The sequence below is a fragment of the Taudactylus pleione genome, unplaced genomic scaffold (genome assembly GCF_031769625.1).
Source record: "Taudactylus pleione unplaced genomic scaffold, aTauple2 ptg000550l, whole genome shotgun sequence".
Classification (NCBI taxonomy): Eukaryota; Metazoa; Chordata; class Amphibia; order Anura; family Myobatrachidae; genus Taudactylus; species Taudactylus pleione.
In genome coordinates, this window is record NW_028284952.1 from 482,501 (window position 1) to 507,500 (window position 25,000).

A 25,000-nucleotide genomic window follows, 5' to 3' on the forward strand; every position below is an offset into this window, starting at 1 on the left:
AGTTAATGTTTTTGAGCACCTACAGCCAAACCACACTGGACATGCCCAATCTCGTCTGACCTTGGAAGCTATGCAGTGTTGGGCCTGGTTAGTACTTGGATGGGAGACCACCTGGGAATACCAGGAGCGGTAGGTAATTTTATACTGCCATAACATTCTTTTCTATTACATTTTACATTTAATTTTTCAACTTATCATTGAATTTACTTGAGTTAAGAAGTAAAAGAGGTCTAAAGTTAAGGTTTTTGAGCACCTACAGCCAAACCACACTGGACATGCCCAATCTCGTCGGATCTTGGAAGCTATGCAGTGTTGGGCCTGGTTAGTACTTGGATGGGAGACCACCTGGGAATACCAGGTGCTGTAGGTAATTTTATGCAGCCATAACTTTCTTTTCTATTACATTTTACATTTAATTTTTTCAACTTATCAATGAATTTACTTGAGTTAAGAAGTAAAAGAGGTCTAAAGTTAATGTTTTTGAGCACCTACAGCCAAACCACACTGGACATGCCCAATCTTGTCTGATCTTGGAAGCTATGCAGTGTTGGACCTGTTTAGTACTTGGATAGGAGACCACCTAGGAATCCCAGGTGCTGTAGGTAATTTTATACTGCCATAACTTCTTTTCTATTACATTTTAAATTTAATTTTTTCAACTTATCATTGAATTTACTTGAGTTAAGAAGTAAAAGAGGTCTAAAGTTAATACTTTTGAGCACCTACAGCCAATCCGCACTGGACTTGCCCCATCTCGTCTTATCTTGGTAGCTATGCAGTGTTGGGCATGGTCAGTACTTGGATGGGAGACCACCTGGGAAAACCAGCTGCAGTAGGTAATTTTATACTGCCATAACATTCTTTTCTATTACATTTTACATTTAATTTTTTCAACTTATCAATGAATTTACTTGAGTTAAGTAGTAATAGAGGTCTAAAGTTAATGTTTTTGAGCACCTACAGCCAAACCACACTGGACATGCCCAATCTCGTCTGATCTTGGAAGCTATGCAGTGTTGGGACTGGTTTGTACTTGGATGGGAGACTACCTAGGAATCCCAGGTTCTGTAGGTAATTTTATACTGCCATAACATTCTTTTCTATTACATTTTACATTTAATTTTTTCAACTTATCAATGAATTTACTTGAGTAAAGAAGTACAAGAGGTCTAAAGTTAATGTTTTTGAGCACCTACAGCCAAACCGCAGTGGACATGCCCAATCTCGTCTGATCTTGGATGCTATGCAGTGTTGGGCCTGGTTAGTACTTGGATGGGAGAACACCTAGGAATCCCAGGTGCTGTAGGTAATTTTATACTGCCATAACAGTCTATTACATTTTACATTTAATTTTTTCAACTTATCAATGAATTTACTTGAGTAAAGAAGTAAAAGAGGTCTAAAGTTATTGTCTTTGAGCACCTACAGCCAAACCACACTTGACGTGCCCAATCTCGTCTGATATTGGAAGCTATGCAGTGTTGGGCCTGGATAGTACTTGGATGGGAGACCACCTAGGAATCCCTCGTGCTGTAGGTAATTTTATATAGCCATAACATTCTTTTCTATTACATTTTACATTACATTTTTTCAACTTATCAATTAATTTACTTGAGTTAAGAAGTAAAAGAGGTCTAAATTTAATGTTTTTGAGCGCCTATAGCCAAACCACACTGGACATGCCCAATCTCGTCTGATCTTGGAAGTTATGCAGTGTTGGGCCTGGTTAGTACTTGAATGGGAGACCACCTGGGAATATCAGGTGCTGTAGGTAATTTTATACTGCCATAACATTCTTTTCTATTAAATTTTACATTTAATTTTTTCAACTTATCAATGAATTTACTTGAGTTAAGAAGTAAAAGATGTCTAAAGTTAATGTTTTTGAGCACCTACAGTCAAACCACACTGGACATGCCCAATCTCGTCTGATCTTGGAAGCTATGCAGTGTTTGGCCTGGTTTGTACTTGGTTGGGAGACCACCTGGGAATACCAGGTGCTGTAGGTAATTTTATACTGCCATAACATTCTTTTCTATTATATTTTACATTTAATTTTACAACTTATCATTGAATTTACTTGAGCTAAGAAGTAAAAGAGGTCTAAAGTTAATGGTTTTGAGCACCTACAGCCAAACCACACTGGACATGCCCAATCTCGTCTGATCTTGGAAGCTATGCAGTGTTGGGCCTGGTTAGTACTTGGATGGGAGACCACCTGGGAATACCAGGTGCTGTACGTAATTTTATATAGCCATAACATTCTTTTCTATTACATTTTACATTACATTTTTTCAACTTAGCAATGAATTTACTTGAGTTAAGAAGTAAAAGAGGAGTAAAGTTAATATTTTTCAGCACCTATAGCCAAACCACACTGGACATGGCCAATGTCATTTGATCTTGGAAGCTATGCAGTGTTGGGCATGGTTAGTACTTGGATGGGAGACCACCAGGGATTACCACGTGCTGTAGGTAATTTTATACTGCCATAACATTCTTTTCTATTACATTTTAAATTTAATTTTTTCAACTTATCAATGAATTTACTTGAGTTAAGAAGTAATAGAGGTCTAAAGTTAATGTTTTTGAGCACCTACAGCCAAACCACACTGGACATGCCCAATCTCGTCTGACCTTGGAAGCTATGCAGTGTTGGGCCTGGTTAGTACTTGGATGGGAGACCACCTGGGAATACCAGGAGCGGTAGGTAATTTTATACTGCCATAACATTCTTTTCTATTACATTTTACATTTAATTTTTCAACTTATCATTGAATTTACTTGAGTTAAGAAGTAAAAGAGGTCTAAAGTTAAGGTTTTTGAGCACCTACAGCCAAACCACACTGGACATGCCCAATCTCGTCGGATCTTGGAAGCTATGCAGTGTTGGGCCTGGTTAGTACTTGGATGGGAGACCACCTGGGAATACCAGGTGCTGTAGGTAATTTTATGCAGCCATAACTTTCTTTTCTATTACATTTTACATTTAATTTTTTCAACTTATCAATGAATTTACTTGAGTTAAGAAGTAAAAGAGGTCTAAAGTTAATGTTTTTGAGCACCTACAGCCAAACCACACTGGACATGCCCAATCTTGTCTGATCTTGGAAGCTATGCAGTGTTGGACCTGTTTAGTACTTGGATAGGAGACCACCTAGGAATCCCAGGTGCTGTAGGTAATTTTATACTGCCATAACTTCTTTTCTATTACATTTTAAATTTAATTTTTTCAACTTATCATTGAATTTACTTGAGTTAAGAAGTAAAAGAGGTCTAAAGTTAATACTTTTGAGCACCTACAGCCAATCCGCACTGGACTTGCCCCATCTCGTCTTATCTTGGTAGCTATGCAGTGTTGGGCATGGTCAGTACTTGGATGGGAGACCACCTGGGAAAACCAGCTGCAGTAGGTAATTTTATACTGCCATAACATTCTTTTCTATTACATTTTACATTTAATTTTTTCAACTTATCAATGAATTTACTTGAGTTAAGTAGTAATAGAGGTCTAAAGTTAATGTTTTTGAGCACCTACAGCCAAACCACACTGGACATGCCCAATCTCGTCTGATCTTGGAAGCTATGCAGTGTTGGGACTGGTTTGTACTTGGATGGGAGACTACCTAGGAATCCCAGGTTCTGTAGGTAATTTTATACTGCCATAACATTCTTTTCTATTACATTTTACATTTAATTTTTTCAACTTATCAATGAATTTACTTGAGTAAAGAAGTACAAGAGGTCTAAAGTTAATGATTTTGAGCACCTACAGCCAAACCGCAGTGGACATGCCCAATCTCGTCTGATCTTGGATGCTATGCAGTGTTGGGCCTGGTTAGTACTTGGATGGGAGAACACCTAGGAATCCCAGGTGCTGTAGGTAATTTTATACTGCCATAACAGTCTATTACATTTTACATTTAATTTTTTCAACTTATCAATGAATTTACTTGAGTAAAGAAGTAAAAGAGGTCTAAAGTTATTGTCTTTGAGCACCTACAGCCAAACCACACTTGACGTGCCCAATCTCGTCTGATATTGGAAGCTATGCAGTGTTGGGCCTGGATAGTACTTGGATGGGAGACCACCTAGGAATCCCTCGTGCTGTAGGTAATTTTATATAGCCATAACATTCTTTTCTATTACATTTTACATTACATTTTTTCAACTTATCAATTAATTTACTTGAGTTAAGAAGTAAAAGAGGTCTAAATTTAATGTTTTTGAGCGCCTATAGCCAAACCACACTGGACATGCCCAATCTCGTCTGATCTTGGAAGTTATGCAGTGTTGGGCCTGGTTAGTACTTGAATGGGAGACCACCTGGGAATATCAGGTGCTGTAGGTAATTTTATACTGCCATAACATTCTTTTCTATTAAATTTTACATTTAATTTTTTCAACTTATCAATGAATTTACTTGAGTTAAGAAGTAAAAGATGTCTAAAGTTAATGTTTTTGAGCACCTACAGTCAAACCACACTGGACATGCCCAATCTCGTCTGATCTTGGAAGCTATGCAGTGTTTGGCCTGGTTTGTACTTGGTTGGGAGACCACCTGGGAATACCAGGTGCTGTAGGTAATTTTATACTGCCATAACATTCTTTTCTATTATATTTTACATTTAATTTTACAACTTATCATTGAATTTACTTGAGCTAAGAAGTAAAAGAGGTCTAAAGTTAATGGTTTTGAGCACCTCGGCCAAACCACACTGGACATGCCCAATCTCGTCTGATCTTGGAAGCTATGCAGTGTTGGGCCTGGTTAGTACTTGGATGGCAGACCTCCTGGTAATACCAGGTGCTGTAGGTAATTTTATACTGCCATAACTTTCTTTTCTATTACATTTTACATTTAATTTTTTCAACTTATCATTGAATTTACTTGAGTTAAGAAGTAATAGCGGTATAAATTTAATGCTTTTGGGCACCTACAGCCAAACCACACTGGACATGCCCAATCTCGTCTGATCTTGGAAGCTATGCAGTGTTGGGCCTGGTTAGTACTTGGATGGGAGACCACCTGGGAATACCAGGTGCTGTAGGTAATTTTATACTCCCATAACATTCTTTTCTATTACATTTTACATTTCATTTTTCAACTTATCATTGAATTTACTTGAGTTAAGAAGTAAAAGAGGTCTAAAGTTAATGTTTTTGAGCACCTACAGCCAAACCACACTGGACATGCCCAATCTCATCTGAACTTGGAAGCTATGCAGTGTTGGACCTGTTTAGTACTTGGATAGGAGACCACCTAGGAATCCCAGGTCCTGTAGGTAATTTTATACTGCCATAACATTCTTTTCTATTACATTTTAAATTTAATTTTTTCAACTTATCAATGAATTTACTTGAGTTAAGAAGTAATAGAGGTCTAAAGTTAATGTTTTTGAGCACCTACAGCCAAACCACACTGGACATGCCCAATCTCGTCTGACCTTGGAAGCTATGCAGTGTTGGGCCTGGTTAGTACTTGGATGGGAGACCACCTGGGAATACCAGGAGCGGTAGGTAATTTTATACTGCCATAACATTCTTTTCTATTACATTTTACATTTAATTTTTCAACTTATCATTGAATTTACTTGAGTTAAGAAGTAAAAGAGGTCTAAAGTTAATACTTTTGAGCACCTACATCCAATCCACACTGGACATGCCCCATCTCGTCTTATCTTGGTAGCTATGCAGTGTTGGGCATGGTCAGTACTTGGATGGGAGACCACCTGGGAATACCAGGTGCTGTAGGGAATTTTAGACAACCAAAACATTCTTTTCTATTACATTTTACATTTCATTCTTTCAACTTATCAATGAATTTACTTGAGTTAAGAAGTAAAAGAGGTCTAAAGTTAATGTTTTTGAGCACCTACAGCCAAAACACACTGGACATGCCCAATCTCATCTGATCTTGGAAGCTATGCAGTGTTGGGCCTGGTTAGTACTTGGATGGGAGACCACCTGGGAATACCAGGTGCTGTAGGTAATTTTATACTGCCATAACATTCTTTTCTATTACATTTTACATTTCATTTTTCAACTTATCATTGAATTTACTTGAGTTAAGAAGTAAAAGAGGTCTAAAGTTAATGTTTTTGAGCACCTACAGCCAAACCACACTGGACATTTCCCAATCTCATCTGAACTTGGAAGCTATGCAGTGTTGGGCCTGGTTAGTACTTGGATGGGAGACCACATGGGATTACCAGGTGCTGTAGGTAATTTTATAGTGCCATAACATGCTTTTCTATTACATTTTAAATTTAATTTTTTCAACTTATCAATGAATTTACTTGAGTTAAGAAGTAATAGAGGTCTAAAGTTAATGTTTTTGAGCACCCACAGCCAAACCACACTGGACATGCCCAATCTCGTCTGATTTTGGAAGCTATGCAGTGTTGGGCCTGGTTAGTACTTGGATGGGAAACCACCTGGGAATACCAGGTGCTGTAGGTAATTTTATGCAGCCATAACATTCTTTTCTATTACATTTTACATTTAATTTTTTCAACTTATCAATGAATTTACTTGAGTTAAGAAGTAAAAGAGGTCTAAAGTTAATGTTTTTGAGCATCTACAGCCAAACCACACTGGACATGCCCAATCTCGTCTGATCTTGGAAGCTATGCAGTGTTGGGCCTGGTTAGTACTTGGATGGGAGACCACCTGGGAATCCCAGGTGCTGTAGGTAATTTTATACTGCCATAACAGTCTTTTTTATTACATTTTACATTTAATTTTTTCAACTTAGCAATGAATTTACTTGAGTTAAGAAGTAAAAGAGGTCTAAAGTTAAGGCTTTTAGCACCTATTGCCAAACCACACTGGACATGCCCAATCTCATCTGATCTTGGAAGCTATGCAGTGTTGGGACTGGTTTGTACTTGGATGGGAGACTACCTAGGAATCCCAGGTTCTGTAGGTAATTTTATACTGCCATAACATTCTTTTCTATTACATTTTACATTACATTTTTTCAACTTAGCAATGAATTTACTTGAGTTAAGAAGTAAAAGAGGTCTAAAGTTAATATTTTTCAGCACCTATAGCCAAACCACACTGGACATGGCCAATGTCATTTGATCTTGGAAGCTATGCAGTGTTGGGCGTGGTTAGTACTTGGATGGGAGACCACCAGGGATTACCACGTGCTGTAGGTAATTTTATACTGCCATAACATTCTTTTCTATTACATTTTAAATTTAATTTTTTCAACTTATCATTGAATTTACTTGAGTTAAGAAGTAAAAGAGGTCTAAAGTTAATGTTTTTGAGCACCTACAGCCAAACCACACTGGACATGCCCAATCTCATCTGAACTTGGAAGCTATGCAGTGTTGGGCCTGGTTAGTACTTGGATGGGAGACCACATGGGATTACCAGGTGCTGTAGGTAATTTTATAGTGCCATAACATGCTTTTCTATTACATTTTAAATTTAATTTTTTCAACTTATCAATGAATTTACTTGAGTTAAGAAGTAATAGAGGTCTAAAGTTAATGTTTTTGAGCACCCACAGCCAAACCACACTGGACATGCCCAATCTCGTCTGATTTTGGAAGCTATGCAGTGTTGGGCCTGGTTAGTACTTGGATGGGAAACCACCTGGGAATACCAGGTGCTGTAGGTAATTTTATGCAGCCATAACATTCTTTTCTATTACATTTTACATTTAATTTTTTCAACTTATCAATGAATTTACTTGAGTTAAGAAGTAAAAGAGGTCTAAAGTTAATGTTTTTGAGCATCTACAGCCAAACCACACTGGACATGCCCAATCTCGTCTGATCTTGGAAGCTATGCAGTGTTGGGCCTGGTTAGTACTTGGATGGGAGACCACCTGGGAATCCCAGGTGCTGTAGGTAATTTTATACTGCCATAACAGTCTTTTTTATTACATTTTACATTTAATTTTTTCAACTTAGCAATGAATTTACTTGAGTTAAGAAGTAAAAGAGGTCTAAAGTTAAGGCTTTTAGCACCTATTGCCAAACCACACTGGACATGCCCAATCTCATCTGATCTTGGAAGCTATGCAGTGTTGGGACTGGTTTGTACTTGGATGGGAGACTACCTAGGAATCCCAGGTTCTGTAGGTAATTTTATACTGCCATAACATTCTTTTCTATTACATTTTACATTACATTTTTTCAACTTAGCAATGAATTTACTTGAGTTAAGAAGTAAAAGAGGTCTAAAGTTAATATTTTTCAGCACCTATAGCCAAACCACACTGGACATGGCCAATGTCATTTGATCTTGGAAGCTATGCAGTGTTGGGCGTGGTTAGTACTTGGATGGGAGACCACCAGGGATTACCACGTGCTGTAGGTAATTTTATACTGCCATAACATTCTTTTCTATTACATTTTAAATTTAATTTTTTCAACTTATCAATGAATTTACTTGAGTTAAGAAGTAATAGAGGTCTAAAGTTAATGTTTTTGAGCACCTACAGCCAAACCACACTGGACATGCCCAATCTGGTCTGATCTTGGAAGCTATGCAGTGTTGGGCCTGGTTAGTACTTGGATGGGAGACCACCTGGGAATACCAGGTGCTGTAGGTAATTTTATGCAGCCATAACTTTCTTTTCTATTACATTTTACATTTAATTTTTTCAACTTATCAATGAATTTACTTGAGTTAAGAAGTAAAAGAGGTCTAAAGTTAATGTTTTTGAGCACCTACAGCCAAACCACACTGGACATGCCCAATCTCGTCTGATCTTGGAAGCTATGCAGTGTTGGACCTGTTTAGTACTTGGATAGGAGACCACCTAGGAATCCCAGGTGCTGTAGGTAATTTTATACTGCCATAACTTCTTTTCTATTACATTTTAAATTTAATTTTTTCAACTTATCATTGAATTTACTTGAGTTAAGAAGTAAAAGAGGTCTAAAGTTAATACTTTTGAGCACCTACAGCCAATCCACACTGGACTTGCCCCATCTCGTCTTATCTTGGTAGCTATGCAGTGTTGGGCATGGTCAGTACTTGGATGGGAGACCACCTGGGAAAACCAGCTGCAGTAGGTAATTTTATACTGCCATAACATTCTTTTCTATTACATTTTACATTTAATTTTTTCAACCTATCAATGAATTTACTTGAGTTAAGAAGTAATAGAGGTCTAAAGTTAATGTTTTTGAGCACCTACAGCCAAACCACACTGGACATGCCCAATCTCGTCTGATCTTGGAAGCTATGCAGTGTTGGGACTGGTTTGTACTTGGATGGGAGACTACCTAGGAATCCCAGGTTCTGTAGGTAATTTTATACTGCCATAACATTCTTTTCTATTACATTTTACATTTCATTTTTTCAACTTATCAATGAATTTACTTGAGTAAAGAAGTAAAAGAGGTCTAAAGTTAATGTTTTTGAGCACCTACAGCCAAACCGCAGTGGACATGCCCAATCTCATCTGATCTTGGAAACTATGCAGTGTTGGGCCTGGTTAGTACTTGGATGGGAGACCACCTAGGAATCCCAGGTGCTGTAGGTAATTTTATACTGCCATAACAGTCTATTACATTTTACATTTAATTTTTTCAACTTATCAATGAATTTACTTGAGTAAAGAAGTAAAAGAGGTCTAAAGTTAATGTCTTTGAGCACCTACAGCCAAACCACACTTGACATGCCCAATCTCGTCTGATATTGGAAGCTATGCAGTGTTGGGCCTGGATAGTACTTGGATGGGAGACCACCTAGGAATCCCTGGTGCTGTAGGTAATTTTATATAGCCATAACATTCTTTTCTATTACATTTTACATTACATTTTTTCAACTTATCAATTAATTTACTTGAGTTAAGAAGTAATAGAGGTCTAAAGTTAATGTTTTTGAGCACCTACAGCCAAACCACACTGGACATGCCCAATCTCGTCTGAACTTGGAAGCTATGCAGTGTTGGGCCTGGTTAGTACTTGGATGGGAGACCACATGGGATTACCAGGTGCTGTAGGTAATTTTATAGTGCCATAACATTATTTTCTATTACATTTTAAATTTAATTTTTTCAACTTATCAATGAATTTACTTGAGTTAAGAAGTAATAGAGTTCTAAAGTTAATGTTTTTGAGCACCCACAGCCAAACCACACTGGACATGCCCAATCTCGTCTGATTTTGGAAGCTATGCAGTGTTGGGCCTGGTTAGTATTTGGATGGGAAACCACCTGGGAATACCAGGTGCTGTAGGTAATTTTATGCAGCCATAACATTCTTTTCTATTACATTTTACATTTAATTTTTTCAACTTATCAATGATTTTACTTGAGTTAAGAAGTAAAAGAGGTCTAAAGTTAATGTTTTTGAGCATCTACAGCCAAACCACACTGGACATGCCCAATCTCGTCTGATCTTGGAAGCTATGCAGTGTTGGGCCTGGTTAGTACTTGGATGGGAGACCACCTGGGAATCCCAGGTGCTGTAGGTAATTTTATACTGCCATAACAGTCTTTTTTATTACATTTTACATTTAATTTTTTCAACTTAGCAATGAATTTACTTAAGTTAAGAAGTAAAAGAGGTCTAAAGTTAAGGCTTTTAGCACCTATTGCCAAACCACACTGGACATGCCCAATCTCGTCTGATCTTGGAAGTTATGCAGTGTTGGGCCTGGTTAGTACTTGAATGGGAGACCACCTGGGAATATCAGGTGCTGTAGGTAATTTTATAGTGCCATAACATTCTTTTCTATTAAATTTTACATTTAATTTTTTCAACTTATCAATGAATTTACTTGAGTTAAGAAGTAAAAGATGTCTAAAGTTAATGTTTTTGAGCACCTACAGTCAAACCACACTGGACATGCCCAATCTCGTCTGATCTTGGAAGCTATGCAGTGTTTGGCCTGGTTTGTACTTGGATGGGAGACCACCTGGGAATACCAGGTGCTGTAGGTAATTTTATACTGCCATAACTTTCTTTTCTATTATATTTTACATTTAATTTTACAACTTATCATTGAATTTACTTGAGCTAAGAAGTAAAAGAGGTCTAAAGTTAATGTTTTTGAGCACCTCGGCCAAACCACACTGGACATGCCCAATCTCGTCTGATCTTGGAAGCTATGCAGTGTTGGGCCTGGTTAGTACTTGGATGGCAGACCTCCTGGTAATACCAGGTGCTGTAGGTAATTTTATACTGCCATAACTTTCTTTTCTATTACATTTTACATTTAATTTTTTCAACTTATCATTGAATTTACTTGAGTTAAGAAGTAATAGCGGTATAAATTTAATGCTTTTGGGCACCTACAGCCAAACCACACTGGACATGCCCAATCTCGTCTGATCTTGGAAGCTATGCAGTGTTGGGCCTGGTTAGTACTTGGATGGGAGACCACCTGGGAATACCAGGTGCTGTAGGTAATTTTATACTCCCATAACATTCTTTTCTATTACATTTTACATTTCATTTTTCAACTTATCATTGAATTTACTTGAGTTAAGAAGTAAAAGAGGTCTAAAGTTAATGTTTTTGAGCACCTACAGCCAAACCACACTGGACATGCCCAATCTCATCTGAACTTGGAAGCTATGCAGTGTTGGGCCTGGTTAGTACTTGGATGGGAGACCACATGGGATTACCAGGTGCTGTAGGTAATTTTATAGTGCCATAACATGCTTTTCTATTACATTTTAAATTTAATTTTTTCAACTTATCAATGAATTTACTTGAGTTAAGAAGTAATAGAGGTCTAAAGTTAATGTTTTTGAGCACCCACAGCCAAACCACACTGGACATGTCCAATCTCGTCTGATTTTGGAAGCTATGCAGTGTTGGGCCTGGTTAGTACTTGGATGGGAAACCACCTGGGAATACCAGGTGCTGTAGGTAATTTTATGCAGCCATAACATTCTTTTCTATTACATTTTACATTTAATTTTTTCAACTTATCAATGAATTTACTTGAGTTAAGAAGTAAAAGAGGTCTAAAGTTAATGTTTTTGAGCATCTACAGCCAAACCACACTGGACATGCCCAATCTTGTCTGATCTTGGAAGCTATGCAGTGTTGGGCCTGGTTAGTACTTGGATGGGAGACCACCTGGGAATCCCAGGTGCTGTATGTAATTTTATACTGCCATAACAGTCTTTTTTATTACATTTTACATTTAATTTTTTCAACTTAGCAATGAATTTACTTGAGTTAAGAAGTAAAAGAGGTCTAAAGTTAAGGCTTTTAGCACCTATTGCCAAACCACACTGGACATGCCCAATCTCATCTGATCTTGGAAGCTATGCAGTGTTGGGCCTGGTTAGTACTTGGATGGGAGACCACCTGGGAATACCAGGTGCTGTAGGTAATTTTATATAGCCATAACATTCTTTTCTATTACATTTTACATTACATTTTTTCAACTTAGCAATGAATTTACTTGAGTTAAGAAGTAAAAGAGGTCTAAAGTTAATATTTTTCAGCACCTATAGCCAAACCACACTGGACATGGCCAATGTCATTTGATCTTGGAAGCTATGCAGTGTTGGGCGTGGTTAGTACTTGGATGGGAGACCACCAGGGATTACCACGTGCTGTAGGTAATTTTATACTGCCATAACATTCTTTTCTATTACATTTTAAATTTAATTTTTTCAACTTATCAATGAATTTACTTGAGTTAAGAAGTAATAGAGGTCTAAAGTTAATGTTTTTGAGCACCTACAGCCAAACCACACTGGACATGCCCAATCTGGTCTGATCTTGGAAGCTATGCAGTGTTGGGCCTGGTTAGTACTTGGATGGGAGACCACCTGGGAATACCAGGTGCTGTAGGTAATTTTATGCAGCCATAACTTTCTTTTCTATTACATTTTACATTTAATTTTTTCAACTTATCAATGAATTTACTTGAGTTAAGAAGTAAAAGAGGTCTAAAGTTAATGTTTTTGATCACCTACAGCCAAACCACACTGGACATGCCCAATCTCGTCTGATCTTGGAAGCTATGCAGTGTTGGACCTGTTTAGTACTTGGATAGGAGACCACCTAGGAATCCCAGGTGCTGTAGGTAATTTTATACTGCCATAACTTCTTTTCTATTACATTTTAAATTTAATTTTTTCAACTTATCATTGAATTTACTTGAGTTAAGAAGTAAAAGAGGTCTAAAGTTAATACTTTTGAGCACCTACAGCCAATCCACACTGGACTTGCCCCATCTCGTCTTATCTTGGTAGCTATGCAGTGTTGGGCATGGTCAGTACTTGGATGGGAGACCACCTGGGAAAACCAGCTGCAGTAGGTAATTTTATACTGCCATAACATTCTTTTCTATTACATTTTACATTTAATTTTTTCAACCTATCAATGAATTTACTTGAGTTAAGAAGTAATAGAGGTCTAAAGTTAATGTTTTTGAGCACCTACAGCCAAACCACACTGGACATGCCCAATCTCGTCTGATCTTGGAAGCTATGCAGTGTTGGGACTGGTTTGTACTTGGATGGGAGACTACCTAGGAATCCCAGGTTCTGTAGGTAATTTTATACTGCCATAACATTCTTTTCTATTACATTTTACATTTCATTTTTTCAACTTATCAATGAATTTACTTGAGTAAAGAAGTAAAAGAGGTCTAAAGTTAATGTTTTTGAGCACCTACAGCCAAACCGCAGTGGACATGCCCAATCTCATCTGATCTTGGAAACTATGCAGTGTTGGGCCTGGTTAGTACTTGGATGGGAGACCACCTAGGAATCCCAGGTGCTGTAGGTAATTTTATACTGCCATAACAGTCTATTACATTTTACATTTAATTTTTTCAACTTATCAATGAATTTACTTGAGTAAAGAAGTAAAAGAGGTCTAAAGTTAATGTCTTTGAGCACCTACAGCCAAACCACACTTGACATGCCCAATCTCGTCTGATATTGGAAGCTATGCAGTGTTGGGCCTGGATAGTACTTGGATGGGAGACCACCTAGGAATCCCTGGTGCTGTAGGTAATTTTATATAGCCATAACATTCTTTTCTATTACATTTTACATTACATTTTTTCAACTTATCAATTAATTTACTTGAGTTAAGAAGTAATAGAGGTCTAAAGTTAATGTTTTTGAGCACCTACAGCCAAACCACACTGGACATGCCCAATCTCGTCTGAACTTGGAAGCTATGCAGTGTTGGGCCTGGTTAGTACTTGGATGGGAGACCACATGGGATTACCAGGTGCTGTAGGTAATTTTATAGTGCCATAACATTATTTTCTATTACATTTTAAATTTAATTTTTTCAACTTATCAATGAATTTACTTGAGTTAAGAAGTAATAGAGTTCTAAAGTTAATGTTTTTGAGCACCCACAGCCAAACCACACTGGACATGCCCAATCTCGTCTGATTTTGGAAGCTATGCAGTGTTGGGCCTGGTTAGTATTTGGATGGGAAACCACCTGGGAATACCAGGTGCTGTAGGTAATTTTATGCAGCCATAACATTCTTTTCTATTACATTTTACATTTAATTTTTTCAACTTATCAATGATTTTACTTGAGTTAAGAAGTAAAAGAGGTCTAAAGTTAATGTTTTTGAGCATCTACAGCCAAACCACACTGGACATGCCCAATCTCGTCTGATCTTGGAAGCTATGCAGTGTTGGGCCTGGTTAGTACTTGGATGGGAGACCACCTGGGAATCCCAGGTGCTGTAGGTAATTTTATACTGCCATAACAGTCTTTTTTATTACATTTTACATTTAATTTTTTCAACTTAGCAATGAATTTACTTAAGTTAAGAAGTAAAAGAGGTCTAAAGTTAAGGCTTTTAGCACCTATTGCCAAACCACACTGGACATGCCCAATTTCGTCTGATCTTGGAAGTTATGCAGTGTTGGGCCTGGTTAGTACTTGAATGGGAGACCACCTGGGAATATCAGGTGCTGTAGGTAATTTTATACTGCCATAACATTCTTTTCTATTAAATTTTACATTTAATTTTTTCAACTTATCAATGAATTTACTTGAGTTAAGAAGTAAAAGATGTCTAAAGTTAATGTTTTTGAGCACCTACAGTCAAACCACACTGGACATGCCCAATCTCGTCTGATCTTGGAAGCTATGCAGTGTTTGGCCTGGTTTGTACTTGGATGGGAGACCACCTGGGAATACCAGGTGCTGTAGGTAATTTTATACTGCCATAACTTTCTTTTCTATTATATTTTACATTTAATTTTACAACTTATCATTGAATTTACTTGAGCTAAGAAGTAAAAGAGGTCTAAAGTTAATGTTTTTGAGCACCTCGGCCAAACCACACTGGACATGCCCAATCTCGTCTGATCTTGGAAGCTATGCAGTGTTGGGCCTGGTTAGTACTTGGATGGCAGACCTCCTGGTAATACCAGGTGCTGTAGGTAATTTTATACTGCCATAACTTTCTTTTCTATTACATTTTACATTTAATTTTTTCAACTTATCATTGAATTTACTTGAGTTAAGAAGTAATAGCGGTATAAATTTAATGCTTTTGGGCACCTACAGCCAAACCACACTGGACATGCCCAATCTCGTCTGATCTTGGAAGCTATGCAGTGTTGGGCCTGGTTAGTACTTGGATGGGAGACCACCTGGGAATACCAGGTGCTGTAGGTAATTTTATACTCCCATAACATTCTTTTCTATTACATTTTACATTTCATTTTTCAACTTATCATTGAATTTACTTGAGTTAAGAAGTAAAAGAGGTCTAAAGTTAATGTTTTTGAGCACCTACAGCCAAACCACACTGGACATGCCCAATCTCATCTGAACTTGGAAGCTATGCAGTGTTGGGCCTGGTTAGTACTTGGATGGGAGACCACATGGGATTACCAGGTGCTGTAGGTAATTTTATAGTGCCATAACATGCTTTTCTATTACATTTTAAATTTAATTTTTTCAACTTATCAATGAATTTACTTGAGTTAAGAAGTAATAGAGGTCTAAAGTTAATGTTTTTGAGCACCCACAGCCAAACCACACTGGACATGTCCAATCTCGTCTGATTTTGGAAGCTATGCAGTGTTGGGCCTGGTTAGTACTTGGATGGGAAACCACCTGGGAATACCAGGTGCTGTAGGTAATTTTATGCAGCCATAACATTCTTTTCTATTACATTTTACATTTAATTTTTTCAACTTATCAATGAATTTACTTGAGTTAAGAAGTAAAAGAGGTCTAAAGTTAATGTTTTTGAGCATCTACAGCCAAACCACACTGGACATGCCCAATCTTGTCTGATCTTGGAAGCTATGCAGTGTTGGGCCTGGTTAGTACTTGGATGGGAGACCACATGGGATTACCAGGTGCTGTAGGTAATTTTATAGTGCCATAACATTCTTTTCTATTACATTTTAAATTTAATTTTTTCAACTTATCAATGAATTTACTTGAGTTAAGAAGTAATAGAGGTCTAAAGTTAATGTTTTTGAGCACCCACAGCCAAACCACACTGGACATGCCCAATCTCGTCTGATTTTGGAAGCTATGCAGTGTTGGGCCTGGTTAGTACTTGGATGGGAGACCACCTGGGAATACCAGGTGCTGTAGGTAATTTTATATAGCCATAACATTCTTTTCTATTACATTTTACATTACATTTTTTCAACTTAGCAATGAATTTACTTGAGTTAAGAAGTAAAAGAGGTCTAAAGTTAATATTTTTCAGCACCTATAGCCAAACCACACTGGACATGGCCAATGTCATTTGATCTTGGAAGCTATGCAGTGTTGGGCGTGGTTAGTACTTGGATGGGAGACCACCAGGGATTACCACGTGCTGTATGTAATTTTATACTGCCATAACATTCTTTTCTATTACATTTTAAATTTAATTTTTTCAACTTATCAATGAATTTACTTGAGTTAAGAAGTAATAGAGGTCTAAAGTTAATGTTTTTGAGCACCTACAGCCAAACCACACTGGACATGCCCAATCTGGTCTGATCTTGGAAGCTATGCAGTGTTGGGCCTGGTTAGTACTTGGATGGGAGACCACCTGGGAATACCAGGTGCTGTAGGTAATTTTATGCAGCCATAACTTTCTTTTCTATTACATTTTACATTTAATTTTTTCAACTTATCAATGAATTTATTGAGTTAAGAAGTAAAAGAGGTCTAAAGTTAATGTTTTTGAGCACCTACAGCCAAACCACACTGGACATGCCCAATCTCGTCTGATCTTGGAAGCTATGCAGTGTTGGACCTGTTTAGTACTTGGATAGGAGACCACCTAGGAATCCCAGGTGCTGTAGGTAATTTTATACTGCCATAACTTCTTTTCTATTACATTTTAAATTTAATTTTTTCAACTTATCATTGAATTTACTTGAGTTAAGAAGTAAAAGAGGTCTAAAGTTAATACTTTTGAGCACCTACAGCCAATCCACACTGGACTTGCCCCATCTCGTCTTATCTTGGTAGCTATGCAGTGTTGGGCATGGTCAGTACTTGGATGGGAGACCACCTGGGAAAACCAGCTGCAGTAGGTAATTTTATACTGCCATAACATTCTTTTCTATTACATTTTACATTTAATTTTTTCAACCTATCAATGAATTTACTTGAGTTAAGAAGTAATAGAGGTCTAAAGTTAATGTTTTTGAGCACCTACAGCCAAACCACACTGGACATGCCCAATCTCGTCTGATCTTGGAAGCTATGCAGTGTTGGGACTGGTTTGTACTTGGATGGGAGACTACCTAGGAATCCCAGGTTCTGTAGGTAATTTTATACTGCCATAACATTCTTTTCTATTACATTTTACATTTCATTTTTTCAACTTATCAATGAATTTACTTGAGTAAAGAAGTAAAAGAGGTCTAAAGTTAATGTTTTTGAGCACCTACAGCCAAACCGCAGTGGACATGCCCAATCTCATCTGATCTTGGAAGCTATGCAGTGTTGGGCCTGGTTAGTACTTGGATGGGAGACCACCTAGGAATCCCAGGTGCTGTAAGTAATTTTATACTGCCATAACAGTCTATTACATTTTACATTTAATTTTTTCAACTTATCAATGAATTTACTTGAGTAAAGAAGTAAAAGAGGTCTAAAGTTAATGTCTTTGAGCACCTACAGCCAAACCACACTTGACATGCCCAATCTCGTCTGATATTGGAAGCTATGCAGTGTTGGGCCTGGATAGTACTTGGATGGGAGACCACCTAGGAATCCCTGGTGCTGTAGGTAATTTTATGCAGCCATAACATTCTTTTCTCTTACATTTTACATTACATTTTTTCAACTTATCAATTAATTTACTTGAGTTAAGAAGTAATAGAGGTCTAAAGTTAATGTTTTTGAGCACCTACAGCCAAACCACACTGGACATGCCCAATCTCGTCTGAACTTGGAAGCTATGCAGTGTTGGGCCTGGTTAGTACTTGGATGGGAGACCACATGGGATTACCAGGTGCTGTAGGTAATTTTATAGTGCCATAACATTATTTTCTATTACATTTTAAATTTAATTTTTTCAACTTATCAATGAATTTACTTGAGTTAAGAAGTAATAGAGGTCTAAAGTTAATGTTTTTGAGCACCCACAGCCAAACCACACTGGACATGCCCAATCTCGTCTGATTTTGGAAGCTATGCAGTGTTGGGCCTGGTTAGTACTTGGATGGGAAACCACCTGGGAATACCAGGTGCTGTAGGTAATTTTATGCAGCCATAACATTCTTTTCTATTACATTTTACATTTAATTTTTTCAACTTATCAATGAATTTACTTGAGTTAAGAAGTAAAAGAGGTCTAAAGTTAATGTTTTTGAGCATCTACAGCCAAACCACACTGGACATGCCCAATCTCGTCTGATCTTGGAAGCTATGCAGTGTTGGGCCTGGTTAGTACTTGGATGGGAGACCACCTGGGAATCCCAGGTGCTGTAGGTAATTTTATACTGCCATAACAGTCTTTTTTATTACATTTTACATTTAATTTTTTCAACTTAGCAATGAATTTACTTAAGTTAAGAAGTAAAAGAGGTCTAAAGTTAAGACTTTTAGCACCTATTGCCAAACCACACTGGACATGCCCAATCTCGTCTGATCTTGGAAGTTATGCAGTGTTGGGCCTGGTTAGTACTTGAATGAGAGACCACCCGGGAATATCAGGTGCTGTAGGTAATTTTATACTGCCATAACATTCTTTTCTATTAAATTTTACATTTAATTTGTTCAACTTATCAATGAATTTACTTGAGTTAAGAAGTAAAAGATGTCTAAAGTTAATGTTTTTGAGCACCTACAGTCAAACCACACTGGACATGCCCAATCTCGTCTGATCTTGGAAGCTATGCAGTGTTTGGCCTGGTTTGTACTTGGATGGGAGACCACCTGGGAATACCAGGTGCTGTAGGTAATTTTATACTGCCATAACTTTCTTTTCTATTATATTTTACATTTAATTTTACAACTTATCATTGAATTTACTTGAGCTAAGAAGTAAAAGAGGTCTAAAGTTAATGTTTTTGAGCACCTCGGCCAAACCACACTGGACATGCCCAATCTCGTCTGATCTTGGAAGCTATGCAGTGTTGGGCCTGGTTAGTACTTGGATGGCAGACCTCCTGGTAATACCAGGTGCTGTAGGTAATTTTATACTGCCATAACTTTCTTTTCTATTACATTTTACATTTAATTTTTTCAACTTATCATTGAATTTACTTGAGTTAAGAAGTAATAGCGGTATAAATTTAATGCTTTTGGGCACCTACAGCCAAACCACACTGGACATGCCCAATCTCGTCTGATCTTGGAAGCTATGCAGTGTTGGGCCTGGTTAGTACTTGGATGGGAGACCACCTGGGAATACCAGGTGCTGTAGGTAATTTTATACTCCCATAACATTCTTTTCTATTACATTTTACATTTCATTTTTCAACTTATCATTGAATTTACTTGAGTTAAGAAGTAAAAGAGGTCTAAAGTTAATGTTTTTGAGCACCTACAGCCAAACCACACTGGACATGCCCAATCTCGTCTGAACTTGGAAGCTATGCAGTGTTGGACCTGTTTAGTACTTGGATAGGAGACCACCTAGGAATCCCAGGTCCTGTAGGTAATTTTATACTGCCATAACATTCTTTTCTATTACATTTTAAATATAATTTTTTCAACTTATCAATGAATTTACTTGAGTTAAGAAGTAATAGAGGTCTAAAGTTAATGTTTTTGAGCACCTACAGCCAAACCACACTGGACATGCCCAATCTCATCTGACCTTGGAAGCTATGCAGTGTTGGGCCTGGTTAGTACTTGGATGGGAGACCACCTGGGAATACCAGGAGCGGTAGGTAATTTTATACTGCCATAACATTCTTTTCTATTACATTTTACATTTAATGTTTCAACTTATCATTGAATTTACTTGAGTTAAGAAGTAAAAGAGGTCTAAAGTTAATACTTTTGAGCACCTACATCCAATCCACACTGGACATGCCCCATCTCGTCTTATCTTGGTAGCTATGCAGTGTTGGGTATGGTCAGTACTTGCATGGGAGACCACCTGGGAATACCAGGTGCTGTAGGGAATTTTAGACAACCAAAACATTCTTTTCTATTACATTTTACATTTCATTCTTTCAACTTATCAATGAATTTACTTGAGTTAAGAAGTAAAAGAGGTCTAAAGTTAATGTTTTTGAGCACCTACAGTCAAACCACACTGGACATGCCCAATCCCGTCTGATCTTGGAAGCTATGCAGTGTTGGGCCTGGTTAGTACTTGGATGGGAGACCACCTGGGAATACCAGGTGCTATAGGTAATTTTATACTGCCATAACATTCTTTTCTATTACATTTTACATTTCATTTTTCAACTTATCATTGAATTTACTTGAGTTAAGAAGTAAAAGTGGTCTAAAGTTAATGTTTTTGAGCACCTACAGCCAAACCACACTGGACATGCCCAATCTCGTCTGAACTTGGAAGCTATGCAGTGTTGGGCCTGGTTAGTACTTGGATGGGAGACCACATGGGATTACCAGGTGCTGTAGGTAATTTTATAGTGCCATAACATTCTTTTCTATTACATTTTAAATTTAATTTTTTCAACTTATCAATGAATTTACTTGAGTTAAGAAGTAATAGAGGTCTAAAGTTAATGTTTTTGAGCACCCACAGCCAAACCACACTGGACATGCCCAATCTCGTCTGATTTTGGAAGCTATGCAGTGTTGGGCCTGGTTAGTACTTGGATGGGAAACCACCTGGGAATACCAGGTGCTGTAGGTAATTTTATGCAGCCATAACATTCTTTTCTATTACATTTTACATTTAATTTTTTCAACTTATCAATGAATTTACTTGAGTTAAGAAGTAAAAGAGGTCTAAAGTTAATGTTTTTGAGCATCTACAGCCAAACCACACTGGACATGCCCAATCTCGTCTGATCTTGGAAGCTATGCAGTGTTGGGCCTGGTTAGTACTTGGATGGGAGACCACCTGGGAATCCCAGGTGCTGTAGGTAATTTTATACTGCCATAACAGTCTTTTTTATTACATTTTACATTTAATTTTTTCAACTTAGCAATGAATTTACTTGAGTTAAGAAGTAAAAGAGGTCTAAAGTTAAGGCTTTTAGCACCTATTGCCAAACCACACTGGACATGCCCAATCTCGTCTGATTTTGGAAGCTATGCAGTGTTGGGCCTGGTTAGTACTTGGATGGGAGACCACCTGGGAATACCAGGTGCTGTTGGTAAATTTTATATAGCCATAACATTCTTTTCTATTACATTTTACATTACATTTTTTCAACTTAGCAATGAATTTACTTGAGTTAAGAAGTAAAAGAGGTCTAAAGTTAATATTTTTCAGCACCTATAGCCAAACCACACTGGACATGGCCAATGTCATTTGATCTTGGAAGCTATGCAGTGTTGGGCGTGGTTAGTACTTGGATGGGAGACCACCAGGGATTACCACGTGCTGTAGGTAATTTTAAACTGCCATAACATTCTTTTCTATTACATTTTAAATTTAATTTTTTCAACTTATCAATGAATTTACTTGAGTTAAGAAGTAATAGAGGTCTAAAGTTAATGTTTTTGAGCACCTACAGCCAAACCACACTGGACATGCCCAATCTCGTCTGATCTTGGAAGCTATGCAGTGTTGGGCCTGGTTAGTACTTGGATGGGAGACCACCTGGGAATACCAGGTGCTGTAGGTAATTTTATGCAGCCATAACTTTCTTTTCTATTACATTTTACATTTAATTTTTTCAACTTATCAATGAATTTACTTGAGTTAAGAAGTAAAAGAGGTCTAAAGTTAATGTTTTTGAGCACCTACAGCCAAACCACACTGGACATGCCCAATCTCGTCTGATCTTGGAAGCTATGCAGTGTTGGACCTGTTTAGTACTTGGATAGGAGACCACCTAGGAATCCCAGGTGCTGTAGGTAATTTTATACTGCCATAATTTCTTATCTATTACATTTTAAATTTAATTTTTTCAACTTATCATTGAATTTACTTGAGTTAAGAAGTAAAAGAGGTCTAAAGTTAATACTTTTGAGCACCTGCAGCCAATCCACACTGGACTTGCCCCATCTCGTCTTATCTTGGTAGCTATGCAGTGTTGGGCATGGTCAGTACTTGGATGGGAGACCACCTGGGAAAACCAGCTGCAGTAGGTAATTTTATACTGCCATAACATTCTTTTCTATTACATTTTACATTTAATTTTTTCAACTTATCAATGAATTTACTTGAGTTAAGAAGTAATAGAGGTCTAAAGTTAATGTTTTTGAGCACCTACAGCCAAACCACACTGGACATGCCCAATCTCGTCTGATCTTGGAAGCTATGCAGTGTTGGGACTGGTTTGTACTTGGATGGGAGACTACCTAGGAATCCCAGGTTCTGTAGGTAATTTTATACTGCCATAGCATTCTTTTCTATTACATTTTACATTTAATTTTTTCAACTTATCAATGAATTTACTTGAGTAAAGAAGTAAAAGAGGTCTAAAGTTAATGTTTTTGAGCACCTACAGCCAAACCGCAGTGGACATGCCCAATCTCGTCTGATCTTGGAAGCTATGCAGTGTTGGGCCTGGTTAGTACTTGGATGGGAGACCACCTAGGAATCCCAGGTGCTGTAGGTAATTTTATACTGCCATAACAGTCTATTACATTTTACATTTAATTTTTTCAACTTATCAATGAATTTACTTGAGTAAAGAAGTAAAAGAGGTCTAAAGTTAATGTCTTTGAGCACCTACAGCCAAACCACACTTGACATGCCCAATCTCATCTGATATTGGAAGCTATGCAGTGTTGGGCCTGGATAGTACTTGGATGGGAGACCACCTAGGAAGCCCTGGTGCTGTAGGTAATTTTATATAGCCATAACATTCTTTTCTATTACATTTTACATTACATTTTTTCAACTTATCAATTAATTTACTTGAGTAAAGAAGTAAATGAGGTCTAAAGTTAATGTTTTTGAGCACCTACAGCCAAACCGCAGTGGACATGCCCAATCTCGTCTGATCTTGGAAGCTATGCAGTGTTGGGCCTGGTTAGTACTTGGATGGGAGACCACCTAGGAATCCCAGGTGCTGTAGGTAATTTTATACTGCCATAACAGTCTATTACATTTTACATTAAATTTTTTCAACTTATCAATGAATTTACTTGAGTAAAGAAGTAAAAGAGGTCTAAAGTTAATGTCTTTGAGCACCTACAGCCAAACCACACTTGACATGCCCAATCTCGTCTGATTTTCGAAGCTATGCAGTGTTGGGCCTGGTTAGTACTTGGATGGGAAACCACCTGGGATTACCAAGTACTGTAGGTAATTTTATGCAGCCATAACATTCTTTTCTATTACATTTTACATTTATTTTTTCAACTTATCAATGAATTTAATTGAGTTAAGAAGTAAAAGAGGTCTAAAGTTAATGTTTTTGAGCATCTACAGCCAAACCACACTAGACATGCCCAATCTCGTCTGATCTTGGAAGCTATGCAGTATTGGGCCTGGTTAGTACTTGGATGGGAAACCACCTGGGAATCCCAGGTGCTGTAGGTAATTTTATACTGCCATAACAGTCTTTTTTATTACATTTTACATTTAATTTTTTCAACTTAGCAATGAATTTACTTAAGTTAAGAAGTAAAAGAGGTCTAAAGTTAAGGCTTTTAGCACCTATTGCCAAACCACACTGGACATGCCCAATCTCGTCTGATCTTGGAAGCTATGCAGTGTTGGGCCTGGTTAGTACTTGGATGGGAGACCACCTGGGAATACCAGGTGCTGTAGGTAATTTTATATAGCCATAACATTCTTTTCTATTACATTTTACATTACATTTTTTCAACTTAGCAATGAATTTACTTGAGTTAAGAAGTAAAAGAGGTCTAAAGTTAATATTTTTCAGCACCTATAGCCAAACCACACTGGACATGCCCAATCTCGTCTGATCTTGGAAGCTATCCAGTGTTGGGCCTGGTTAGTACTTGGATGGGAGACCACCTGGGAATACCAGGTGCTGTAGGTAATTTTATATAGCCATAACATTACATTTTACATTGCATTTTTTCAACTTAGCAATGAATTTACTTGAGTTAAGAAGTAAAAGAGGTCTAAAGTTAATATTTTTCAGCACCTATAGGCAAACCACACTGGACATAGCCAATGTCGTTTGATCTTGGAAGCTATGCAGTGTTGGGAATGGTCAGTACTTGGATGGGAGACCACCTTGGAAAACCAGGTGCAGTAAGTAATTTTATACTGCCATAACATTCTTTTCTATTACATTTTACATTTCATTTTTCAACTTATCATTGAATTTACTTGAGTTAAGAAGTAAAAGAGGTCTAAAGTTAATGTCTTTGAGCACCTACAGCCAAACCACACTTGACATGCCCAATCTCATCTGATATTGGAAGCTATGCAGTGTTGGGCCTGGATAGTACTTGGATGGGAGACCACCTAGGAAGCCCTGGTGCTGTAGGTAATTTTATATAGCCATAACATTCTTTTCTATTAC

At 37.5% G+C, this 25,000-nt stretch overlaps 7 non-coding genes and 90 pseudogenes across 7 annotated transcripts; all 97 read left to right on the plus strand.

Annotated features, from left to right (window-relative positions):
• Nucleotides 1–17: 17 nt before the first annotated feature.
• LOC148484974 (5S ribosomal RNA) lies at nt 18–136 on the plus strand (annotated as a pseudogene).
• A 115-nt stretch (nt 137–251) lies between these two features.
• On the plus strand, nt 252–370 carry LOC148484975 (5S ribosomal RNA). The gene has a single exon (XR_015871330.1). It is a non-coding gene; the product is annotated as a 5S ribosomal RNA (ribosomal RNA).
• Nucleotides 371–486: 116 nt separating this feature from the next.
• Nucleotides 487–605, plus strand: LOC148484976 (5S ribosomal RNA; annotated as a pseudogene).
• A 350-nt stretch (nt 606–955) lies between these two features.
• LOC148484977 (5S ribosomal RNA) lies at nt 956–1,074 on the plus strand (annotated as a pseudogene).
• Nucleotides 1,075–1,190: 116 nt separating this feature from the next.
• Nucleotides 1,191–1,309, plus strand: LOC148484978 (5S ribosomal RNA; annotated as a pseudogene).
• Nucleotides 1,310–1,420: 111 nt separating this feature from the next.
• Nucleotides 1,421–1,539, plus strand: LOC148484979 (5S ribosomal RNA; annotated as a pseudogene).
• A 116-nt stretch (nt 1,540–1,655) lies between these two features.
• LOC148484980 (5S ribosomal RNA) lies at nt 1,656–1,774 on the plus strand (annotated as a pseudogene).
• A 116-nt stretch (nt 1,775–1,890) lies between these two features.
• On the plus strand, nt 1,891–2,009 carry LOC148484981 (5S ribosomal RNA; annotated as a pseudogene).
• A 115-nt stretch (nt 2,010–2,124) lies between these two features.
• LOC148484982 (5S ribosomal RNA) lies at nt 2,125–2,243 on the plus strand (annotated as a pseudogene).
• Nucleotides 2,244–2,359: 116 nt separating this feature from the next.
• On the plus strand, nt 2,360–2,478 carry LOC148484983 (5S ribosomal RNA; annotated as a pseudogene).
• Nucleotides 2,479–2,594: 116 nt separating this feature from the next.
• Nucleotides 2,595–2,713, plus strand: LOC148484984 (5S ribosomal RNA; annotated as a pseudogene).
• A 115-nt stretch (nt 2,714–2,828) lies between these two features.
• On the plus strand, nt 2,829–2,947 carry LOC148484985 (5S ribosomal RNA). The gene has a single exon (XR_015871332.1). It is a non-coding gene; the product is annotated as a 5S ribosomal RNA (ribosomal RNA).
• A 116-nt stretch (nt 2,948–3,063) lies between these two features.
• On the plus strand, nt 3,064–3,182 carry LOC148484986 (5S ribosomal RNA; annotated as a pseudogene).
• Nucleotides 3,183–3,532: 350 nt separating this feature from the next.
• LOC148484987 (5S ribosomal RNA) lies at nt 3,533–3,651 on the plus strand (annotated as a pseudogene).
• A 116-nt stretch (nt 3,652–3,767) lies between these two features.
• LOC148484988 (5S ribosomal RNA) lies at nt 3,768–3,886 on the plus strand (annotated as a pseudogene).
• Nucleotides 3,887–3,997: 111 nt separating this feature from the next.
• On the plus strand, nt 3,998–4,116 carry LOC148484989 (5S ribosomal RNA; annotated as a pseudogene).
• A 116-nt stretch (nt 4,117–4,232) lies between these two features.
• Nucleotides 4,233–4,351, plus strand: LOC148484990 (5S ribosomal RNA; annotated as a pseudogene).
• Nucleotides 4,352–4,467: 116 nt separating this feature from the next.
• On the plus strand, nt 4,468–4,586 carry LOC148484991 (5S ribosomal RNA; annotated as a pseudogene).
• Nucleotides 4,587–4,701: 115 nt separating this feature from the next.
• On the plus strand, nt 4,702–4,819 carry LOC148484992 (5S ribosomal RNA; annotated as a pseudogene).
• Nucleotides 4,820–4,935: 116 nt separating this feature from the next.
• Nucleotides 4,936–5,054, plus strand: LOC148484993 (5S ribosomal RNA). Its single transcript, XR_015871742.1, has one exon. It is a non-coding gene; the product is annotated as a 5S ribosomal RNA (ribosomal RNA).
• A 115-nt stretch (nt 5,055–5,169) lies between these two features.
• Nucleotides 5,170–5,288, plus strand: LOC148484994 (5S ribosomal RNA; annotated as a pseudogene).
• Nucleotides 5,289–5,404: 116 nt separating this feature from the next.
• LOC148484995 (5S ribosomal RNA) lies at nt 5,405–5,523 on the plus strand (annotated as a pseudogene).
• A 350-nt stretch (nt 5,524–5,873) lies between these two features.
• LOC148484996 (5S ribosomal RNA) lies at nt 5,874–5,992 on the plus strand (annotated as a pseudogene).
• Nucleotides 5,993–6,107: 115 nt separating this feature from the next.
• On the plus strand, nt 6,108–6,227 carry LOC148484997 (5S ribosomal RNA; annotated as a pseudogene).
• Nucleotides 6,228–6,343: 116 nt separating this feature from the next.
• On the plus strand, nt 6,344–6,462 carry LOC148484998 (5S ribosomal RNA; annotated as a pseudogene).
• A 116-nt stretch (nt 6,463–6,578) lies between these two features.
• On the plus strand, nt 6,579–6,697 carry LOC148484999 (5S ribosomal RNA; annotated as a pseudogene).
• Nucleotides 6,698–6,812: 115 nt separating this feature from the next.
• Nucleotides 6,813–6,931, plus strand: LOC148485000 (5S ribosomal RNA; annotated as a pseudogene).
• A 116-nt stretch (nt 6,932–7,047) lies between these two features.
• LOC148485001 (5S ribosomal RNA) lies at nt 7,048–7,166 on the plus strand (annotated as a pseudogene).
• Nucleotides 7,167–7,282: 116 nt separating this feature from the next.
• Nucleotides 7,283–7,401, plus strand: LOC148485002 (5S ribosomal RNA; annotated as a pseudogene).
• A 116-nt stretch (nt 7,402–7,517) lies between these two features.
• On the plus strand, nt 7,518–7,636 carry LOC148485003 (5S ribosomal RNA; annotated as a pseudogene).
• Nucleotides 7,637–7,752: 116 nt separating this feature from the next.
• LOC148485004 (5S ribosomal RNA) lies at nt 7,753–7,871 on the plus strand (annotated as a pseudogene).
• Nucleotides 7,872–7,986: 115 nt separating this feature from the next.
• LOC148485005 (5S ribosomal RNA) lies at nt 7,987–8,105 on the plus strand (annotated as a pseudogene).
• A 116-nt stretch (nt 8,106–8,221) lies between these two features.
• On the plus strand, nt 8,222–8,340 carry LOC148485006 (5S ribosomal RNA; annotated as a pseudogene).
• Nucleotides 8,341–8,456: 116 nt separating this feature from the next.
• On the plus strand, nt 8,457–8,575 carry LOC148485007 (5S ribosomal RNA; annotated as a pseudogene).
• A 116-nt stretch (nt 8,576–8,691) lies between these two features.
• LOC148485008 (5S ribosomal RNA) lies at nt 8,692–8,810 on the plus strand (annotated as a pseudogene).
• A 350-nt stretch (nt 8,811–9,160) lies between these two features.
• Nucleotides 9,161–9,279, plus strand: LOC148485009 (5S ribosomal RNA; annotated as a pseudogene).
• Nucleotides 9,280–9,395: 116 nt separating this feature from the next.
• On the plus strand, nt 9,396–9,514 carry LOC148485010 (5S ribosomal RNA; annotated as a pseudogene).
• A 111-nt stretch (nt 9,515–9,625) lies between these two features.
• Nucleotides 9,626–9,744, plus strand: LOC148485011 (5S ribosomal RNA; annotated as a pseudogene).
• A 116-nt stretch (nt 9,745–9,860) lies between these two features.
• LOC148485012 (5S ribosomal RNA) lies at nt 9,861–9,979 on the plus strand (annotated as a pseudogene).
• Nucleotides 9,980–10,095: 116 nt separating this feature from the next.
• On the plus strand, nt 10,096–10,214 carry LOC148485013 (5S ribosomal RNA; annotated as a pseudogene).
• A 116-nt stretch (nt 10,215–10,330) lies between these two features.
• Nucleotides 10,331–10,449, plus strand: LOC148485014 (5S ribosomal RNA; annotated as a pseudogene).
• A 115-nt stretch (nt 10,450–10,564) lies between these two features.
• LOC148485015 (5S ribosomal RNA) lies at nt 10,565–10,683 on the plus strand (annotated as a pseudogene).
• A 116-nt stretch (nt 10,684–10,799) lies between these two features.
• LOC148485016 (5S ribosomal RNA) lies at nt 10,800–10,918 on the plus strand (annotated as a pseudogene).
• A 115-nt stretch (nt 10,919–11,033) lies between these two features.
• On the plus strand, nt 11,034–11,151 carry LOC148485017 (5S ribosomal RNA; annotated as a pseudogene).
• Nucleotides 11,152–11,267: 116 nt separating this feature from the next.
• Nucleotides 11,268–11,386, plus strand: LOC148485018 (5S ribosomal RNA). The gene has a single exon (XR_015871743.1). It is a non-coding gene; the product is annotated as a 5S ribosomal RNA (ribosomal RNA).
• A 115-nt stretch (nt 11,387–11,501) lies between these two features.
• Nucleotides 11,502–11,620, plus strand: LOC148485019 (5S ribosomal RNA; annotated as a pseudogene).
• A 116-nt stretch (nt 11,621–11,736) lies between these two features.
• Nucleotides 11,737–11,855, plus strand: LOC148485020 (5S ribosomal RNA; annotated as a pseudogene).
• A 116-nt stretch (nt 11,856–11,971) lies between these two features.
• LOC148485021 (5S ribosomal RNA) lies at nt 11,972–12,090 on the plus strand (annotated as a pseudogene).
• Nucleotides 12,091–12,205: 115 nt separating this feature from the next.
• Nucleotides 12,206–12,324, plus strand: LOC148485022 (5S ribosomal RNA; annotated as a pseudogene).
• A 116-nt stretch (nt 12,325–12,440) lies between these two features.
• On the plus strand, nt 12,441–12,559 carry LOC148485023 (5S ribosomal RNA; annotated as a pseudogene).
• A 116-nt stretch (nt 12,560–12,675) lies between these two features.
• Nucleotides 12,676–12,794, plus strand: LOC148485024 (5S ribosomal RNA; annotated as a pseudogene).
• Nucleotides 12,795–12,910: 116 nt separating this feature from the next.
• On the plus strand, nt 12,911–13,029 carry LOC148485025 (5S ribosomal RNA; annotated as a pseudogene).
• A 350-nt stretch (nt 13,030–13,379) lies between these two features.
• Nucleotides 13,380–13,498, plus strand: LOC148485026 (5S ribosomal RNA; annotated as a pseudogene).
• A 116-nt stretch (nt 13,499–13,614) lies between these two features.
• Nucleotides 13,615–13,733, plus strand: LOC148485027 (5S ribosomal RNA; annotated as a pseudogene).
• Nucleotides 13,734–13,844: 111 nt separating this feature from the next.
• On the plus strand, nt 13,845–13,963 carry LOC148485028 (5S ribosomal RNA; annotated as a pseudogene).
• A 116-nt stretch (nt 13,964–14,079) lies between these two features.
• LOC148485029 (5S ribosomal RNA) lies at nt 14,080–14,198 on the plus strand (annotated as a pseudogene).
• Nucleotides 14,199–14,314: 116 nt separating this feature from the next.
• Nucleotides 14,315–14,433, plus strand: LOC148485030 (5S ribosomal RNA; annotated as a pseudogene).
• A 116-nt stretch (nt 14,434–14,549) lies between these two features.
• On the plus strand, nt 14,550–14,668 carry LOC148485031 (5S ribosomal RNA; annotated as a pseudogene).
• A 115-nt stretch (nt 14,669–14,783) lies between these two features.
• Nucleotides 14,784–14,902, plus strand: LOC148485032 (5S ribosomal RNA; annotated as a pseudogene).
• A 116-nt stretch (nt 14,903–15,018) lies between these two features.
• On the plus strand, nt 15,019–15,137 carry LOC148485033 (5S ribosomal RNA; annotated as a pseudogene).
• A 115-nt stretch (nt 15,138–15,252) lies between these two features.
• On the plus strand, nt 15,253–15,370 carry LOC148485034 (5S ribosomal RNA; annotated as a pseudogene).
• A 116-nt stretch (nt 15,371–15,486) lies between these two features.
• On the plus strand, nt 15,487–15,605 carry LOC148485035 (5S ribosomal RNA). The gene has a single exon (XR_015871744.1). It is a non-coding gene; the product is annotated as a 5S ribosomal RNA (ribosomal RNA).
• Nucleotides 15,606–15,720: 115 nt separating this feature from the next.
• On the plus strand, nt 15,721–15,839 carry LOC148485036 (5S ribosomal RNA; annotated as a pseudogene).
• Nucleotides 15,840–15,955: 116 nt separating this feature from the next.
• LOC148485037 (5S ribosomal RNA) lies at nt 15,956–16,074 on the plus strand (annotated as a pseudogene).
• A 116-nt stretch (nt 16,075–16,190) lies between these two features.
• Nucleotides 16,191–16,309, plus strand: LOC148485038 (5S ribosomal RNA; annotated as a pseudogene).
• A 116-nt stretch (nt 16,310–16,425) lies between these two features.
• Nucleotides 16,426–16,544, plus strand: LOC148485039 (5S ribosomal RNA; annotated as a pseudogene).
• A 116-nt stretch (nt 16,545–16,660) lies between these two features.
• On the plus strand, nt 16,661–16,779 carry LOC148485040 (5S ribosomal RNA; annotated as a pseudogene).
• A 116-nt stretch (nt 16,780–16,895) lies between these two features.
• On the plus strand, nt 16,896–17,014 carry LOC148485041 (5S ribosomal RNA; annotated as a pseudogene).
• A 115-nt stretch (nt 17,015–17,129) lies between these two features.
• Nucleotides 17,130–17,248, plus strand: LOC148485042 (5S ribosomal RNA; annotated as a pseudogene).
• Nucleotides 17,249–17,598: 350 nt separating this feature from the next.
• On the plus strand, nt 17,599–17,717 carry LOC148485043 (5S ribosomal RNA; annotated as a pseudogene).
• A 116-nt stretch (nt 17,718–17,833) lies between these two features.
• LOC148485044 (5S ribosomal RNA) lies at nt 17,834–17,952 on the plus strand (annotated as a pseudogene).
• A 111-nt stretch (nt 17,953–18,063) lies between these two features.
• LOC148485045 (5S ribosomal RNA) lies at nt 18,064–18,182 on the plus strand (annotated as a pseudogene).
• A 116-nt stretch (nt 18,183–18,298) lies between these two features.
• Nucleotides 18,299–18,417, plus strand: LOC148485046 (5S ribosomal RNA; annotated as a pseudogene).
• Nucleotides 18,418–18,533: 116 nt separating this feature from the next.
• On the plus strand, nt 18,534–18,652 carry LOC148485047 (5S ribosomal RNA; annotated as a pseudogene).
• A 116-nt stretch (nt 18,653–18,768) lies between these two features.
• LOC148485048 (5S ribosomal RNA) lies at nt 18,769–18,887 on the plus strand (annotated as a pseudogene).
• A 115-nt stretch (nt 18,888–19,002) lies between these two features.
• Nucleotides 19,003–19,121, plus strand: LOC148485049 (5S ribosomal RNA; annotated as a pseudogene).
• A 116-nt stretch (nt 19,122–19,237) lies between these two features.
• LOC148485050 (5S ribosomal RNA) lies at nt 19,238–19,356 on the plus strand (annotated as a pseudogene).
• Nucleotides 19,357–19,471: 115 nt separating this feature from the next.
• Nucleotides 19,472–19,589, plus strand: LOC148485051 (5S ribosomal RNA; annotated as a pseudogene).
• A 116-nt stretch (nt 19,590–19,705) lies between these two features.
• On the plus strand, nt 19,706–19,824 carry LOC148485052 (5S ribosomal RNA). Its single transcript, XR_015871745.1, has one exon. It is a non-coding gene; the product is annotated as a 5S ribosomal RNA (ribosomal RNA).
• Nucleotides 19,825–19,939: 115 nt separating this feature from the next.
• Nucleotides 19,940–20,058, plus strand: LOC148485053 (5S ribosomal RNA; annotated as a pseudogene).
• Nucleotides 20,059–20,174: 116 nt separating this feature from the next.
• Nucleotides 20,175–20,293, plus strand: LOC148485054 (5S ribosomal RNA; annotated as a pseudogene).
• A 350-nt stretch (nt 20,294–20,643) lies between these two features.
• LOC148485055 (5S ribosomal RNA) lies at nt 20,644–20,762 on the plus strand (annotated as a pseudogene).
• Nucleotides 20,763–20,877: 115 nt separating this feature from the next.
• On the plus strand, nt 20,878–20,996 carry LOC148485056 (5S ribosomal RNA; annotated as a pseudogene).
• A 116-nt stretch (nt 20,997–21,112) lies between these two features.
• On the plus strand, nt 21,113–21,231 carry LOC148485057 (5S ribosomal RNA; annotated as a pseudogene).
• A 116-nt stretch (nt 21,232–21,347) lies between these two features.
• On the plus strand, nt 21,348–21,466 carry LOC148485058 (5S ribosomal RNA; annotated as a pseudogene).
• A 115-nt stretch (nt 21,467–21,581) lies between these two features.
• Nucleotides 21,582–21,700, plus strand: LOC148485059 (5S ribosomal RNA; annotated as a pseudogene).
• A 117-nt stretch (nt 21,701–21,817) lies between these two features.
• Nucleotides 21,818–21,936, plus strand: LOC148485060 (5S ribosomal RNA; annotated as a pseudogene).
• A 116-nt stretch (nt 21,937–22,052) lies between these two features.
• On the plus strand, nt 22,053–22,171 carry LOC148485061 (5S ribosomal RNA). Its single transcript, XR_015871746.1, has one exon. It is a non-coding gene; the product is annotated as a 5S ribosomal RNA (ribosomal RNA).
• Nucleotides 22,172–22,287: 116 nt separating this feature from the next.
• Nucleotides 22,288–22,406, plus strand: LOC148485062 (5S ribosomal RNA; annotated as a pseudogene).
• Nucleotides 22,407–22,756: 350 nt separating this feature from the next.
• On the plus strand, nt 22,757–22,875 carry LOC148485063 (5S ribosomal RNA; annotated as a pseudogene).
• A 116-nt stretch (nt 22,876–22,991) lies between these two features.
• On the plus strand, nt 22,992–23,110 carry LOC148485064 (5S ribosomal RNA; annotated as a pseudogene).
• A 111-nt stretch (nt 23,111–23,221) lies between these two features.
• Nucleotides 23,222–23,340, plus strand: LOC148485065 (5S ribosomal RNA; annotated as a pseudogene).
• Nucleotides 23,341–23,456: 116 nt separating this feature from the next.
• LOC148485066 (5S ribosomal RNA) lies at nt 23,457–23,575 on the plus strand (annotated as a pseudogene).
• A 345-nt stretch (nt 23,576–23,920) lies between these two features.
• Nucleotides 23,921–24,039, plus strand: LOC148485067 (5S ribosomal RNA; annotated as a pseudogene).
• A 115-nt stretch (nt 24,040–24,154) lies between these two features.
• LOC148485068 (5S ribosomal RNA) lies at nt 24,155–24,273 on the plus strand (annotated as a pseudogene).
• Nucleotides 24,274–24,389: 116 nt separating this feature from the next.
• On the plus strand, nt 24,390–24,508 carry LOC148485069 (5S ribosomal RNA; annotated as a pseudogene).
• Nucleotides 24,509–24,848: 340 nt separating this feature from the next.
• LOC148485070 (5S ribosomal RNA) lies at nt 24,849–24,967 on the plus strand (annotated as a pseudogene).
• Nucleotides 24,968–25,000: the final 33 nt, after the last annotated feature.